The sequence below is a fragment of the Glycine soja genome, chromosome 7 (assembly GCF_004193775.1).
Source record: "Glycine soja cultivar W05 chromosome 7, ASM419377v2, whole genome shotgun sequence".
In the NCBI taxonomy this organism is placed as follows: domain Eukaryota; kingdom Viridiplantae; phylum Streptophyta; class Magnoliopsida; order Fabales; family Fabaceae; genus Glycine; species Glycine soja.
This window is the reverse complement of record NC_041008.1, coordinates 4,455,890-4,464,397: the sequence shown is the minus strand read 5'-3', so window position 1 is coordinate 4,464,397 and position 8,508 is coordinate 4,455,890. Positions and strand designations below refer to the sequence as shown.

At 26.7% G+C, this 8,508-nt stretch overlaps 1 long non-coding RNA gene across 1 annotated transcript; it reads left to right on the top strand.

Annotated features, from left to right (window-relative positions):
• Positions 1-2,943: 2,943 nt before the first annotated feature.
• LOC114417855 lies at positions 2,944-3,555 on the top strand. The gene is made up of 3 exons (XR_003667954.1): positions 2,944-3,022; positions 3,117-3,165; positions 3,468-3,555. It is a non-coding gene; the product is annotated as an uncharacterized LOC114417855 (long non-coding RNA).
• The last annotated feature ends 4,953 nt before the right edge of the window (positions 3,556-8,508 follow it).

The following is an 8,508-nucleotide window of genomic DNA, read 5'->3' as shown; positions in this document are numbered from 1 at the left end:
GCTTACCTTGTTTCATTCATTAATTTTGAGCTTAGTTTTTTTCTTGTTTTTTTTTATATTCTTTATAAAACTCCTTCACTTTTTAGTTATCGTTGGTCTTTCATTATATACCTTTAGATAGTGTATTAAAATTATTGTCTTATCTAGAGTTTTTCGAATGTGTAGCTTGAAGACATAGATAAAGAAAATTCAAGATTTTAACATGGAGAGACTTGTGATACTTAGTAGTGCATTAAACTCTGTATGGTAAGTGAAATTTTTATAACTATTTAGTCACGAAATGAATATTGTAGCTTTAGGGTGTTCATCTTCTGAAAATTGTTTATAAGAAATAATGTAGCTTTAGGGTGTTCATCTTCTGAAAATTGTTTATAAGAAATCTCTGAAACGGAAAATTTATTGTTTGATTACTCTAAAGCTTGTTCAACATCTCTTTGATTAAAATTTTCGATAAATTTCTGAAAAGAGAAAACTCAATCCAACTACTTATGTTTAAATTTCGCTTCCGCGTAACAATAAATGAATTTGCTTCCAAATAAATACAATTAATCAGTGAGTAAATCTTCAATTCATGTGTGTGTATTGTGTGACATATTTCTCTCGTTCTCAGAACATCTTTCAGGAACAAAAATATTTGGAACACATACAAATCGTTGAATGCGAATTTGAACAAAAAAATAAGAAACAAAATCAAGCACGCGTAGTTTTTTAAAGGTGAAATGTAGATAAAAGAATTTAGGAATTGGTAATCTGGTAAATGACAACAGATGAAACAAGTTGCATAAACAATGAATAATTAACTAGTTATCTGTTTGAAACAATTCACCAATTAATTAAAGAAAATTGATATTGGGTATAGTTAATTAGAATTAAGATAATATTTTATGTTAAAGGAGCATGGCAGCTCATTAGAAGAATCTAGAGAAAGCATTGAAATGGTTGGATTATGGCTTGTGTCACACCACTTCTTTCTCCCTGCGTCTGCTTTCTTTTAGGTTCCCCAGTTTCAACGAAATGCCATTGGGTTGGAAAAAATGGAAAAAGAAGTAACCTATATACTATATAGTTAGATTTCTAGTTTATTTCAGTTGATAATGAATCAATAGAATTTACGTATAAATAATTTTTTAATATAAATTAACATGGCAGGTTTACACTAATAATATGCATGATGCATGATATCTTGTTAATAGACAACTTTATATTAAATTAATATATATTATTAATGTATCACAATTTTTATATAATAATATTATACTGTTAGTGTTGATTAATAATATTTGTATATTAACGATTTAATTTCTTTTAAATAAAGACTATTATTACAAATATTTTAGCGCCTAATATTTTTTTCCATCAGTTTATGATTCTTTAGTATAAGTTCAATAACTTTTCCTCCGATAGTTCTAAATACTAAAAACATCAACAACAACAAAAATAGTCAAAAATGTGATCAAAGGGCAACTTAATGGTTATCCAAATTGGATATTGTTATATCCACTTCTCTTTTTATAAAATTAAATTACTTAATTAATCTCTCCCATACTCTCCTTTTCAGCATAACAACAAACTCATTTTTTCATAGCAACAACACATTTTCTTTATCTTTCATCACACTCCCTCTTCTCTTTCACTCATTTTCATCCTCCCTTGTTGCAGCGGAGCATATCTTAGAGTTGTCTAGATTAAAAGACTAACTTCAATTATATGTTTTCTCCACTTATTTGCTTTACTATTGTACAATTTTTCTCCTTTACGAGATTTTTATTGGTCCTAATATTCTACTTGAATTTTTATTGGTCCTAATACTTTTCAGAATGTTAAAAATAAAATTGTGTTTTGGAAAATACTTTCTAAAATGTTAAAAACAAAATATTTTTCCAAAAAATACATTTCAAAATAATGTTTTTTTAATCAGTGTTATGGGTATAAAGGGTATATATGATTTTTAAAAATAGAATAAAATAAATGGGAGTGTACTTAGCTAAAAGGTGAGTGAATATAGCAAAAGCCTCCCAAATTACCCAAATTAAAGTGCTGCCTGTTCTAGCAGCCCGTTCTAGCCCAAAGGCATAACTGGAATCTTAAACCTAAAGCCTGAACTTAGTCTATATGACTTTTAGCAGGACTTACAATATAAATTATACCTAATTATGGCCCTTAAGTTTTTTTTTATCAGTCTGAAAGAAATGACCCTTAAGTTAAAATGGTATATTGCATTTTCATTGGCATATTGTTATTCTGCTTTTCTGTTCTGATGCTGTCAATTGTGAGTATTTTTTGCCCCCCAAGAGATCGGTGCTTAAAGCAATTTGAGTTAAAAATAATAGGGTTATTATAGTGGGTTGGGTGGGTTGACATGTGGGCTTAGGAACATTTTGAAAGTTTAGTGTGGTAACATAGTGCTCCCAAAAAAATTGCAAAACAGAGGCCACAACAACCTCTCTAGGGCATGCGACACCATAGGTTATGGAAAAAAAACTCAAAGAAAATCTAAGTTTTACTATTTACTTCACCTTTCTTCTATTCTCTGATTTTCTTTTATCTGCTCTTTCCTGCACCTCCAAGTTGCTTCCTACATCCCTTTTTTAGCTTACAAAATGATCCATCCGGAATGTAAAAATTGATTACAGATTTTGACTTCCGAAATGACTAATCCGGAAGGTAAGAATAATATTCCAGAAAAGGTGCAGCAAGTAACTTGGAGGTGCAGGAAGCAACAACCTTTTGTTATATCTCTCCTTAACTACTTCTCTGATTGCAAAGTTCTTGGGCTACTAAACGAACACACACATGCACACCTCTCTTTCTCTCTCTCAACCTAACACATTAAAGGCCTTAAATAACATATAGGCAGTTGCTATATCCATTCATGTTCTTATCCACTCCCCTTTTCAAATAATACACTCCCCCATTTACTTATAAAAGGAGAGTGAATTAGCAAAGAAAGGATGTGGATATAAGCACTCATCCAATGGCAACTCCATCAATGCCTAGACCAATTTCATGTTGCTTCCCTTGAGTGAGTTTGCTCTATTGACTATTACATATCAATGATAATGTGTTTTTATATGCTAACTAATTACCATTTCATTTTATTCATTCTCTAACTTCAGGAACACATTTTAGGCCTATCTTCGGGACAAATTTCAGAATATTGATTAGGTAATGCATCGATAATTTAACCTTGTAAATCAAAATTAATAAAATAATATACAACTAGTTTTACTTTACACGAATATCATATGACTATAATGATGGTTGTCAACAATTTTCTAAATCTGCTGTTATGCTTAGTCTAAAAAAAAGTACACGTGCAATATTAAAATACATATTAAATATATTAAGCTATTAATATTATTGGGTGTCATGCACAAATTAATATGATACAATATGTTTTCTGTTTCTCTAAATAGTATATAATTTTGCTTGGGACTGTAATCACAGAGATGTCGTCTGTGTTTCAGACTCACTTCATGTCATTTCTCTTATTCAAGCTCCTATGGTTGTTAGTCAGAGATATGCAACCATCATCATGAGGATCAAAGATCTGCTTAACTTTAATTGGAAGGTAGTGCTTCGTCATTCTCTTCGGATGCTGCAAGAGTTCACTTTCTGATATTGTAGTTCTTTTTTCCTTTTTTTTTTTTCTCTCTTCATGTACCACACACACACACACACACACACACACATATATATATATATATATATATATATATATATATATATATATATATATTAAGAAACAATAAATTGTGCTAAAAAATAGAAAATTTGTAAACTATTATTTTTAGGAATGCCACATATATGCTATGTCCCTAGTTTTGATTTATGCTTGTTTGTTTTTTTGTTGTTATTGCTTGACTCTCTAATTTTTGTCATAAATGTGATATGACATGCATGTATGTTTTTCTCCTAAGTACAGTATTAGCCGCAGACACTAGTCATTTCGGTTAGTTTTTTGTGGAGTTCATATTATAGTTAAAGGGTTTAGTTATGTCATGAATAAAAAAAGCGTTTAGTTATGTCATGTTTAAAACTCAAATAAAATATTTCATTATATTTAGAGTATCACAAATTATTTTATAGGATGAGTTTCATTATTTCCTCTTGTCGTTGTTTTTTTTATATATAATTATCTCATGATTTCTCCCCTTATTTAGTATAAGTAATGGTTAATACTTTATGTCTTATTTTAAAATTAAAACAACTTTAGGCATTCATATATATATATATATATATATATAATTATATTAAGTTTTACTACTAATTAATTATTTTTAGAATAAACAACTTATTTAATTTTTTTAAAAAATCAATTTTAATTATCATTTTTATATAATTAGTTTCATCCATTATATATATATATATATATATATATATATATATATATATATATATATATATATATATATATATATATAAAGTACACAAAGAAACAGAGACACTGTCCCTATAGTGAATTGGCAATGAAACATATGGTACATATGGTACAATGAAGGATAACCACAAGGGTGGGACCATGATATAAAGAAATATCTGGTCCGCTACTCTGACTCTTATGCTGTCCATGTTCATCCATAAGCCAATAATGCCTATTTTTGGACTTTCTTAATTATTATTGAGAGACCCATCTTAAACACAAAACATCTCCATAAATTTTTACACGTTTGGGTATATATAAACTTTCGAATTGAAATCTTATCTTTGATCATCTCACATTTCACTTTTTAATTTTCTCTTTAAAGCTACAGTCAGATTTGCATCGTAAGGTATTTTACCACTTCAAGATAAATCATTTATGGTACAAAACAAAACAGAAAAACGTTTTGGTACAAATTTATGATGCAGGTTTGTTGTATCGTAAGATATTTTACCTCTTCAAAATAATGAAATTAAGATAAGGAAATTTATAACGAAGTTGTGGAAGGCTTCAATAAATATAGAGTTATTTTAGAATAATTCAAGATGACATTTCCAATTTCGTTAAGGAAATTACTTAGGAGTATATATGTACTTTCATGACCTATATTTATATGTGAGGGTGGCAATATGCTCTCTATTTATGAAAATTCATAATTATATATCGTAATGAATAATTATTCGTATTTTACTTCCTACTTTTATAATTTTAAATCAATTAAGTCAAAACTCAATTATATTTTAAGGGAAAATTATGCTAACTTCTCACGATACTTAATGATTACACTAATGTTCCTCTTATTTTAAAAGTTACATTCACTATTCTTTACGAGATGTTAGTGTAATTTCAATCATTTGATGAAAAATGCAAGTAAAATGATAAATGAATTTCGAAAGAGGCGAGTGAAACTTTTTGAAATAATGCTAAGTGTAATCAAGTTAAACTTTGAGGGAGGTCAATATGACTCATTTTAAGTAAATAAAAAGCCTTTTGATGCCGTAGTATTTATAATTTAATAAACTTAGAATCTTGAACCCACTAACTTAGACTCAATTTTTCTTAAAACTTTTAATCTTTTATTAATTTTTTATCGGCATCTTTAGTCATTATAAGATTTTTTTTTTGGTCATTTTAGTCCCTTGTTTATTTTATTATTCAAAATTAGTCTCAAATATAAAATAAATGAAGGATTAAAATTGGGAAAAATGGAAACTAATTTCGAATAATAAAAATAAGTAAGAGACTAAAAATTGGTAAAAATATTTAGAGGGACTAATGACGAAAATTTAATACATGATTAAAAATTGTCAATTTTTTTTGAAAGACTAAAAATTGGAATTTATAAAAATTGAGGGGCTAAAAATTTAATTAACCTCTATATATAATATATATTATTTTAATATTTATATATGAGGAGATATCAAAACTTTGAAAATTATTACACTATTTTATAACTCGAATAATATTTTCTTAAAATTTATTGTTGAATTCAATTTTTTTTCCATATAGATCTCATTTGTAAAATTTTATGTTAATCCAAAATTATTTTTCATCTCATTTATATCGATTAAAATCGACATCATATAAACATTTCAAAATATGTTAAAATATAAATTATTTAATTGTCTTTGTATTGTTGTTCAATTCTGATAAAATTTGACTCATATAATCTTAGTAAGATATAAATATAATTCAACGGTTAAATCAATAAAAATCACACTACATATTAAGTTATAAAAATGATATAATAAATATCAAAATTATATATATCACATGTTTAGTTTTATCTTATTCCAATTAGATAAAATTAGTATGAATATCAAAATTTTCCTATTAGTATTTAATCTTTGCATACCAAACATTTAACTCAAGATTACCGGATAACCTGATAAGTTAAAACAACCTTACCCTATTTGATCCACGCTTTTAGTATTTTTTTTATTTGTTTAGATTGTCATTGCATCTAACAAATTGGTTTAGTAGCGAGAAGTAATCTACGGTTATATTATAAATCTAAGTTCTCCCTTTTAATCTGTAACTCTCTTTTTTTTTTTTAAGGCACGTAATTTCTCCTGTATTAAGTATTTGGATTTATTTTTTTCATTTATAATTTTTAGTTCTTCAAAATAATATTACTTAAATTTAATTAATTTTAATTTCATTTAAAACTTTGAATAATACAATATATGAAATTAAAGATATTTTAGATAAATTAAAATTTAAGATTATCATTATTATCTTAGTTAAGATTAATTTAAAATTTTAAGTTTTTAACACATCAATGTAAAAAAATGAATTCACACATCAATACAGAGACATATATTTTGACTCAGTAGTTCATTATCATAAATTAGGAAATTTTTTATTTAAATTTAATGTTTTATTTCTCTCTATAATATATTCTTATTTAATAAAATAGAATAATAAAGTCATTTACTATTTTAATTGTCTTATAAATATTATCTAAATTAAAAACATAGCAGTAGAGTACAATTCAGAAACAAAGCTTACTACACTATAATTGAGCATATAATTATATATTTAAATATTAAGTGTGTATCTCTCTAATTAAAACTCATATAAAATATATTTTTATGAGCCTTCCTGTCTCAGTCTAAAACCGGCATATTTAACTCTAAAAAATAATTTGTGTATACTCGTGGATTCAAATGTAGACCACAATGACCACGACAAAAAAGAAAGTAGCCAATAAAAATATACCAAAATAAAGAAGATATATACTGCAGTTTTAATTTCATATGAAAGCAATTCTACTAAGTTTCTTACGTCACAAGAGCAATAATGCTAGAAGATAAATAATAATATTGCAAAAGCAGTTTTGTTCCGGATGATCATTGCTAGTTGCTGAAAAGGCCTTCTTCCCTATTCTGTGTGGTGTGCATATTATTACAACGACTGCAGTTACAAAACTATCCTCATAACTTGTTGATATTTAACTCCTAACAATAATATTTATTTCACATTCAACCATTTTATGGATATTATTGGATTTTTTTAGCTATTTTTTTGAAATTAAGTTTATTATTATAGAAAATGCATTTGTTTAATCACAAAAAATGCAATTATTTAACTCAACTGTGATTAAAAGAACTTGGACAACCTCATTGGTGAAGTATATTTTGGTGGATATTTACTAATCATAATGGAGGCTTTAATATATAGTTACATACGGAGGAAAGTGTCAAAAAAATAAAGCATGTTTATGAAAGATTATTTCCCCTAATTTTAGTTGTTTTCATGGAAAAAAATATTTTCTGAATGTTTGAGACATCAACTGAAATTTAGTAAAAAAAATCCATAAAAATAAGTTGTTTTTATGAATATGAAAATTAGTAACTTATATTTAGTTTTCAACAATTTTTTTTTCTTTTCAATTAATTTTATTCTTTTTAATTATATAAAAGCTAATTTTTTGCTGTATCCAACCAAAATTAATTATCTCTAAATCATTTTTAACAAACTTATCCAAACAAAAATTGATTTTAATTTTAATCAGTTATTTAAATAATTTAAATTGTCTTAGCTTTTCCAAATTTACTTAAGCTTTACTGAAATTTCTCTTATAATTCTAAGTTATTTTTTATTCACAACATTCAGACCAATGTCAAGGGTCAGACCAACCCTAACACACAAAGATACTTATTACACCAATATGCAATTACCCTTACTTCAAATCACTTTTAGTGTAAATGGGTAACAACTTAGGAGAGATGAGATTTATCTTAAGATCCACTAACTCAGGAGTTCCCTCCGTAAAGGATGACGTTCTATGACGGCGTAAACAATTTGTAAGATGATGATCAAACATAAATATTTATTCAAATTCACATTAACTAGTTATTTAATATTATTTAATGTGGTTTTGGATTATTCCACCAGAAGTCAAACATGCAAGTAAATGAAACACGGTAATTTAAATTATATACTACATGGAGGGGGCTAGCTATTTATTTATGGTAAGGTTAAATAAGGGAAAGGGGGTATATAGGGAAAGCAAAAAATGAGGCAATTTCCAGGAAGGTGCCTGAGGAAAGCAAGCAAAACCATTAAAGTTATGGAACACA